The following is a 9207-nucleotide window of genomic DNA, read 5'->3' on the forward strand; positions in this document are numbered from 1 at the left end:
TTATTTATTTCCATCGTCAATAATTCAATAGAAAAATATTTTGAAAAATAAAAAATAATGACATTGGAGAGATTTTCATGCAGGTCATAAATCTGGAGCTGATTTTTTGAGAAGAGACAACAAAATGACGTTGGGTGTGCATGATTATTACAGGCCACTGGGTGTGTAATGATTCGTAAATTGTGGATGATAATGGAAAACAATTAATCGAGAATTATTTTGCAGGAAACAAAATAATTTGTAGCAGAAAAAAGAAATATAATAATTGCTCAGGCACTGCACACTCGTCACTTGCCAATATTCTTGTTCTTTCACTTGCGAGGTAAATTCGCTGTGTTGTACCAAAACAAAAATGGCGTTTAGAATATGGAAAGAATCTAGCAAGCTTATGAATTTGATTCTTGGATTCTAGATTCTTCTTTTAGGGTTTGTTTGTGACATGTGTATGAATATATGAAAAGAAAATAAAAAATAAAAAATAAAAATTAATGAAGATTGTTTTCCCTGTGATGGTGGCAAATGGGACAAAGGGTGTATTCGTGTGGAAGTGTGAATATGGAAAAGTGGGCCTTGGAAAGACGATGGAGACAAGTAGTTCTGAGAAAAAGAATTTATTTGCTGCATAGCATCTCCATGGAAAAGGATTGAAGAGCACCAAATATGAGAATCAACAAGAGTACTATCAATATCTAATACATTTTCAAAGAGAATAGCAAAAATCTCTCATTATTTTACATTAACAGAAATATTACTTTTATATTATATATAAAATATTACATTTCTTAATAAACAAGATGATCGAAGAAGATAAATATACTAAGAATTTAATAAAGAATCGATTGATTTTATTCAAAAATTCACATCAACGTTAAGTTATATTTATTTGAAAGAGTTTTATTACTGATACTTGGACCTTAAAAAAACATTCATTTTAAAGGTTAAGTAAATGAATTCTGACGTAAATGAAATCTAATGATTGGGTTTAAAAATGATCTTACATAATCTTATATTTACATAATGGAAAACACTTTATTAAGTTAATTAAGGCTTAAGATATTAACAAAATGACAATTATAGATTATGGATAGATGCAAACCTATATATATATATTTCAGTAGCAAAACCGTTAAAAAAGAAAGAAACAAACTTCTTCACCTTTTATTACTTATTTACGTAACATCCCATAATCTCATACTTGATAATTCATAATTAATATTTTGTAGCATTAGTAACATCCCATAATCTCACACTTGATAATTCATAGTTGATATATATTTCAACTACAAACTCATAAATATAACTCGAATTCTTCTAATTTATTCTTTTATTTGTTTCTTCATTAGCACTGAATCAGACGGCATTTCCGTATAACGAATTATACGTTCATCGCACATACACAAACACAAACAAGTAGGGTGAGTTAATATGCAACAAATCATTTATAAAACATGCATAATTACTTTGATACACTCAACAAACATCATATAATAATTATGTCAGACACCCTCATACCATCATACAACAATCGCACCATAGATACTCTTCTTATCATACCACAATCCCTAATAGACATTCATCCCACAATACCCAATAGACACTCATCCCACAATACCCAATAGACACTCATCCCACAATACTCAATAGACACTCATTCCACAATACCCAATAAACACTCATTCAGATGATACGTTGATGAGCGATCACGGGAGGTTATGCACTTGTGATGACTTCTACTTCTTCTTACCAATACACTTCCAAAATACTCCATACCATCCACAAGGTTAGTCCTCAACACTATGTCCAAAACCGGCACATAGACCAGGACCTCCTGCCCCTCTCACCACATAATTCATCCTTCTCTACTTGAGACTGGATGATTATTAGAGTATCAGGATAACCTCCAACAACAGGACCCTCAACATCAACATATACATTAATATCATATCATTACAGAATCTCTCCACGAGACTCATACCATGCTCATATTCCTCAACTCATATTATACCATTACAAAATCTCCCCATAATACTCATATCATGTTCAGATGCATAAATTCAAATCCAATATAATAAAATACAATCATCACAGAAATCATATAAAATGAATGTATCACAAAATAAATTAACAATACTAAAATATCACTATAAATGGTCACCGGAGAAGATTCGAATGTTTGACGAATCAAACTCATCATAAACGCTAGTACATATGACTAATCACAACTTACTAGATTTGACCAGGGTTGCTCTATGATCAGGAATGTACTTCCGGTTTTTAAGATTCCTCTATCCTACCATCACAATTATAACCTTAATATAAACGTTCTGGGGAACTAAGAAGTTGAATCTGGCATAGCCGGTTAGACATCTTCTTATCCTTCCAGAAAGATGAATCCATCACATATTTTATATCAATTGAGTATATTGCATAATAGTTTAACAATACTTAATATGTTCAATAGGATTTAAGTTAAAACCTATCGAGTAGACTTCTACGAAAGAGAGGTGTGTCACCATGGACAACTTAAGTACCAAGTTTTTCCTTAGCCAAAGTTTTCCTCAACTAGTTTTTAACAAATTTCTTATTTACATATTCAAAACAACAACATATAATATTAACACAGAAATTCAATACAACAAACACATATGTTTTTCATTAACAATATTCACACAAAATTTCAAGACATGAATAGTAATAAAACAATACTAAATCATAATATAAAAGCTTAGAAAGGTTAGCTCTCCTACCTCTATTCCAAACTTAATCTCTTGCTCAAAATTTGTTTCTCCGAAAACCCTCAAGAACCTCTACTTTTCTTGCAACTAAAAATTTCTTCCTAACTCTTTCTTCTCTATTTCTCAAGATTTCTCACTTGATTCTTCCTTTCTTTGTGCAGAATAACCTCCCCTCTCATGTCTATTTATAGTCCAAAAATTTTACTATTTAACAATTTTTTTAATATTATTTATTATTTTAATATTATTTTATTATATTAATATTTTAATCACCACTTGACATATTTGATCCTCAATAATGACTTCAAACGTGGAGTGCTTATCCACTATCACTATTTTAAATTTTTTTAAACAAAAAGGTAGAAAAGAGTTTGAACTCATGTTCTTGAAATCATCACAATTTTCTACCATTTAAGCTACCAAAATTTCTTATTTAGCTTTCCACATTTTATTTTTACATAAACTTATAATAAAATTGTTACTACTAAAATAAATATTTTTCGTGGGTGTTACAATTTAAATCAAATGTTAAACATGGAGATGCCAAATAACAATTATTATATTGAGAATTTTCAAGGCATAATAAGTTACTACTTTGGGATTAATTTTCAGCCCTTTTCCTTTTTTTCAAAAAAAATTGTGTGCTTCATGTCAGATGATGCTTTGTGGTTAAATTTTGTTAAAAATGTTATTAAATATTTGAAATATATATATTTTATTTTCTTATTTTAATATATTTATGTTCTTGACTTAGGGTTTTAGATCTGTCACGATTAAAACAATTCTTTTAGCCATAGCTTGTTATGAGAATGATTGGAGAGCACCCAATGAATCAAATTGAGGATATAATGAATTCATTGAAAGGTTCAAAAAATGTTAATGGCATTGATTTTCATTTTTAGTGCTGAAAAAGACTCATTGATAAGAGCTTCGTAGTGCCCTTCTCCCATTGGTGCAATTCACAATCTCATCTTCTCTAATATTCCTCGAGAATTTTCATTTATTGAAAAAAAAAATAGAAGGGGGAGTTAACGAATAATATAAAGGTAAGAAAATAAATAAAAGTTGGATATCAAGATTTCTTGGAGGATGAACTAGATTCTATGTTTATCCAAAATCAACTAACTAATGATGATAGCTTAGAGTTCAAGTTTTGCTACAATTGGAAATTTTGAAGTTCATTGAATGTGTTCCTTTTTGGTATTATTTATATCATTTTCTAGCATATTTGCATTAATAAGTAGGTAGGGAAAATGGATAAATATGGTGTATAAAGAGTTATGATATTGGTAGTAAGTAATTGTTTACACATAATAAAATTTATTTCTTAACCAATATTAGAATAATTAAGACATTCTATACCGATATCTTACCATGATAGTTTTCACATTAAATATTGAATAACATTAAGAAGATGTTACGTATATAAAGAAGTTCAAATATTTCTCTCAACAAATGAAATTTGTGAATTTAATATTGTATAATAACAATTTGAGATAAATACTTAAGTGACATACTAGTAATTATATAATAACTAAAATATTGTATATCGATAAACAAAGATAACGGAGTTCTTCACCTTTGCGTATTGAATATTATGCAATGAAAATTTTAAGATTAAATATTGAAGGACATATCAAATTTAATGAAAATGTTATTTTAATCATTGATAAAACAATTAAAAAAATGTTATTTTGAATCATTCACACAGTTTATCAGAATTTGGGATAAAAACTTAAAATATATACAAAATATATTTATACAATGAAAAATTATTACTGTATTATATTTAGGATTACTAGCTAGATTAACATTTTTTATATAAAAAAAATAGAACTTGATAAAGGTGTTAATATTGTTAATTTTTTCCATCAAGAAGGAGTGAATTGTTTTTTAAAATTTTTTTTTTCAATTTTAAAACAATATCGAAATGATACTTTATTATCAATTGATAAAGTGACTAGATGATGTACAATTAAATAACCTAATCAAATTTTTAAAACCCATGAAAAATATTTACCTTAATAGTAACAATTTTATTACTAGTAGTAATAAATTTCTTTGTGAATGGAAAATATAATAAGTTTAAGTAAAAATAAAATATGGAAAACTAAATAAGAAATTTTGGTAGCTTAATTGGTAGAAAATTGTGGTGATTTCAAGAACATGGGTTCAAACTCTTTTCTACCTTTTTATTTAAAAGAAATTAAAATATTGATAGTGAATAAAGCACTCCAGGTTTGAAGGTATTATTGAGGGATCCAAGAAGAGTAGAGGTTCTTGAGGGTTTTCGGTGAAACAAATTCTGAGCAAGATATTAAGTCTTGAATAGAGGTAAGGGACTTTCTAAGCTTTTATATTATGATTTAGTATTGTTTTATTACTATTCATGTCTTGAAATTATGTCTGAATACTGTTAATGAAAAACACATGTGTTTACTGTATCTATCTATATTGAATTTCCGTGTTAATATTATATGTAGTTGTTTTGAATCTGTAAATAAGAAATTTGTTAAAACTAGTTCAGGAACACTTTGGCTAAGGAAAGACTTGGTACTTAAGTTGTCCATTGTGACGCACCTCTCTTTCTTGGAAGTCTACTCGACAAGTTTTTAACTTAAATCTCGTTGAATAGATTATGTACTGTTAAATTATTGTGCAATATATCTTGTTGGAATGAAAATTTCTGATGAATTCATGTCATTGTGGTAGATATGGAATTATGAATTATAATTGTGATGGTAGGATAGAGAAATCTTAAAAACCGAAGTTGATACATCCCTGATCATAGAGCATCCCTGGTCAAATCGAGTAAGTTGTGATTAGTCATATGTACTGGCGTTTATGGTGAGTTTGATTCGTCAAACATTTGATTCTTCTCCGGTGACCATTTATGGTGATATTTTAGTATTGTTAATTTATTTTGTGATATATTCATTTTGTACGACTTCTATGATGATTGTAATTTATTATATTGGATTTGAATTTATGCATCTGAACATGATATGAGTATTATGGGGAGATTTCGTAATGGTATTATATGAGTTGAGGAATGTGAGCATGGTATGAGTCTCGTGGAGAGATTTTGTAATGATATGATATTTGTGTATATGTTGATGTTGAGGGTCCTGATGTTGGAGGTTATCCTGATACTCTAATAATCATTCAGTCTCAAGTAGAGAAGGATGAATTATGTGGTGAGAGGGGCAGGAGGTCCTAGTCTATGTGCCGATTTTGGACATAGTGTTGAGGACTAACATTGTGGATGATATGGAGTATTTTGGAAGTGTATTTGTAAGAAGAAGTAGAAGTCATCACAAGTGCATAACCTCCCGTGACCGCTCATCAACGTATCATCCGAATGAGTGTTTATTGGGTATTGTGGAATGAGTGTATATTGGGTATTCTATAATGAGTGTATATTGGGTATTCTAGAATGAGTGTATATTGGGTATTGTGGAATGAGTGTCTATTGGGTATTGTGGAATGAGTGTCTATTGGGTATTGTTGAATGAATGTCTATTGGGTATTGTGGGATGAGTGTCTATTGAGTATTGTGGGATGTGTGTCTATTGGGTATTGTGGGATGGGTATCTATGATGCGATTGTTGTATGATGGTATGAGGGTGTCTGACATAATTATTATATGAGGTTTGTTGAGTGTATCAAAGTAATGGATAAGTATGATGCGATTGTTGTATGATGGTATGAGGGTGTCAGACATAATTATTATATGAGGTTTGTTGAGTGTATCAAAGTAATGGATGTGTATCTATGATGCGATTGTTGTATGATGGTATGAGGGTGTCTGACATAATTATTATATGATGTTTGTTGAGTGTATCAAAATAGTTATGCATGTTTTATAAATGATTGGTTGCATGTTAGCTCACCCTACTTGTTTGTGTTTGTATATGTGCGATGATCGTATAATTCGTTATACGGGAGTAGATGAAGGAATGTCGTGTGATCAGTGCCAATGAAAAGAGGGATAGAAGAATAAAGTAGAAGAATTCAAGTTATATTTATGAGTTTGTAGTTGAAATCTGAGTTTAAAACACACACATATATATAAATTATGAATTATCAAGTGTGAGATTTTGGGATGTTACACTTAAGAATTTACATCGAGTTTTAAAAAGTTTCTTATATAAGTTTCAATATATAAGAAAGAACTTGAAACATATTTTAAAAATTACAAAACAAATGCTATATAGAATTACCCTAATATGTCAGCTACAAGGTCAAAACAATATAAAAGAAGGATTATACAAAAATAGAAAGAAAATAATTCACTTGATTTGTGAAGATATTACAAATTGACCTAGCCAAACGATAATTTCTTACCATCAATTGATGTTGATTGATTTTTTTTGAAGACCACAAATAATGCAACATTCTAACACTAGTACAAAATGTGCTTTTAAACTCGCACAATAAACCTCGGTTTACATCAAACCGCTGTCTATTCAGACACGGTGGCAGTTTTGTAATTAACGAGACCTTATAGGCCTCGGTTCAGACTAAACCGGTGCCAAAGAGGAATACCACTTCGGTTGTGAAAACAACTGGTGCCTAATTAGTGGTTTCTGACATGGTTTCTGACGCGGTTAAGAGAAACCCGAGGTAAAAGGGGTATACTGCACCGGTTGGTAAGAAGGACCGAGGCGTATAAGCCTCTACTACCTCAGGCCCAAAAGGACCGAGGCGTATAAGCCTCTACTACCTCAGGCCCAAAAGGACCGAGGCATATAAGCCTCTTATTTCCCCAGACATTTTCCCCAAACACGAAGACCTAGCCCCCTTCACCCCTCGCGCTCGCCTCCCTCCCCTCACTCTCGCCTCCCTCCCCTCACTCTCGCCTCCCTCCCCTCATTCTCGCCTCCCTCGCTCTGGCCTCCCTCCCCTCAGTCTCGCCTCCCTCGGCCTCGCCTCCCCTCGGTCTCGCCTACCTCGGTCTCGCCTCCCTCCCCTCGGTCTCGCCTCCCTCGGTCTTGGTCTCGCCTCCCTCGGTCTCGGTCTCGCCTCCCCTCCCCTCGGTCTCGCCTCCCCCTTGGTCTCGCCTCCCTCCCCTCGGTCTCGCCTCCCTCGCTCTCGCCTCCCTCCCTTCGCTCTCGCCTCCCCTCGCTCTCGCTCTGTCGCTCTCTCGGTCTCGCTCTCTCCTGCGAGTGCGTCGCCTCTGGAGGGAAGAGCATGCGGTGGTGGTGCGTCAATGGTGGCGGCGGTGATAGTGGTGGTGGTGGTGCGAATATGAGATTAGGGTCAGATTGGGGTCAGATTAGGGTTTTGCGAATCTGCAAAAGGTAAATGTGTTAATTTGCTTGTGTTAATTTGCCCGAGGCACCAAAATTAAATTCCTGTGTTAATTTGCCATCATTTTCTAAGCAGGCTAGTGCTCAGATCTGCAAAAGGGGTGAGGGGAGAAAAATGAAGAACTCCATGGTTTTGCTTAATCCAGTTCTCTCAAAGTTTCTTATTTGTGTAATTTGCAACTGTAAATTCTCTGGGCAAGTTTGTGTGTAATTTGTTAATGAAAATTAACTAAGGTAGATTATTTGTGTGTATTTTCTCTGGGCAAGTTTGTGTGTTTTTTTAAGCATAACGTTTGAGCATAATAACGCTTGCCACTGCTAGAATACTAGGAAAATTATAATGAAAAAAAAAAGACCCTGCTGCCTCGGTTCAGCCTCCAACCGAGGCAGTAGAGGGAGAAGAACAATCTCGGTTCTGTTAACCGAGGTCGAATCGGACTATTTTTTGTCTCGTTTTAAAACCGAGGCATAAAGTCTATCACTTTTTACCTCGCCTGAATATGCCTCGGTTCATGAACAGGTGCCTATCAATGAAAATAACCGGTGCCATTTCTTTTATCTGTACTAGTGTAAATTCTATCATTCGTTATTTTAATCTCAAAAACTCCTTTTTGAAACCAGAGGAAAGATTATTTTTAATGAAAAAACTTTTTCTGAATATGTTAATCAATTATACTAGTGGGATAATCGATTAAAACTATTTATTTTTTAGTTCTAAAAAATTAAGCTTTTATTGTTTTAATAGATTGTATCAGTGTCTTATTTGCTTAAAAGCATTAATATTTTAAGCCTAGTAACAAAACAAGCAAATTAATCGATTATGTTGATAATTTAATAAATGAAACTCATTTTTCAAGTATTACTATTTTAATCGATTATATTATATATATTTCTAATTTATTATAATAGTTTAGGCAATTAAGCATTTGAAAAAGATATGTTTCAGTGCCACAATAAAACTTAATCAATTACGTTGTAATCAGATTAATTTTAAGGACATTCTAGTTTGACTTTACAACATATCTAGACACAATTTCATCTATCCTAACATAGCTTAACTTTACATTAAGAATAAGAATCATTTTATCATTCTTATTAAATTGCATGAGAAATTTTTATGAATTAATCATACATAAGTTTTTAAAATACATTTATAAAGT

The sequence above is a fragment of the Vigna umbellata genome, chromosome 9 (genome assembly GCF_029865625.1).
Source record: "Vigna umbellata cultivar VRB3 chromosome 9, Vumbellata_1.0, whole genome shotgun sequence".
Lineage (NCBI taxonomy): Eukaryota > Viridiplantae > Streptophyta > Magnoliopsida > Fabales > Fabaceae > Vigna > Vigna umbellata.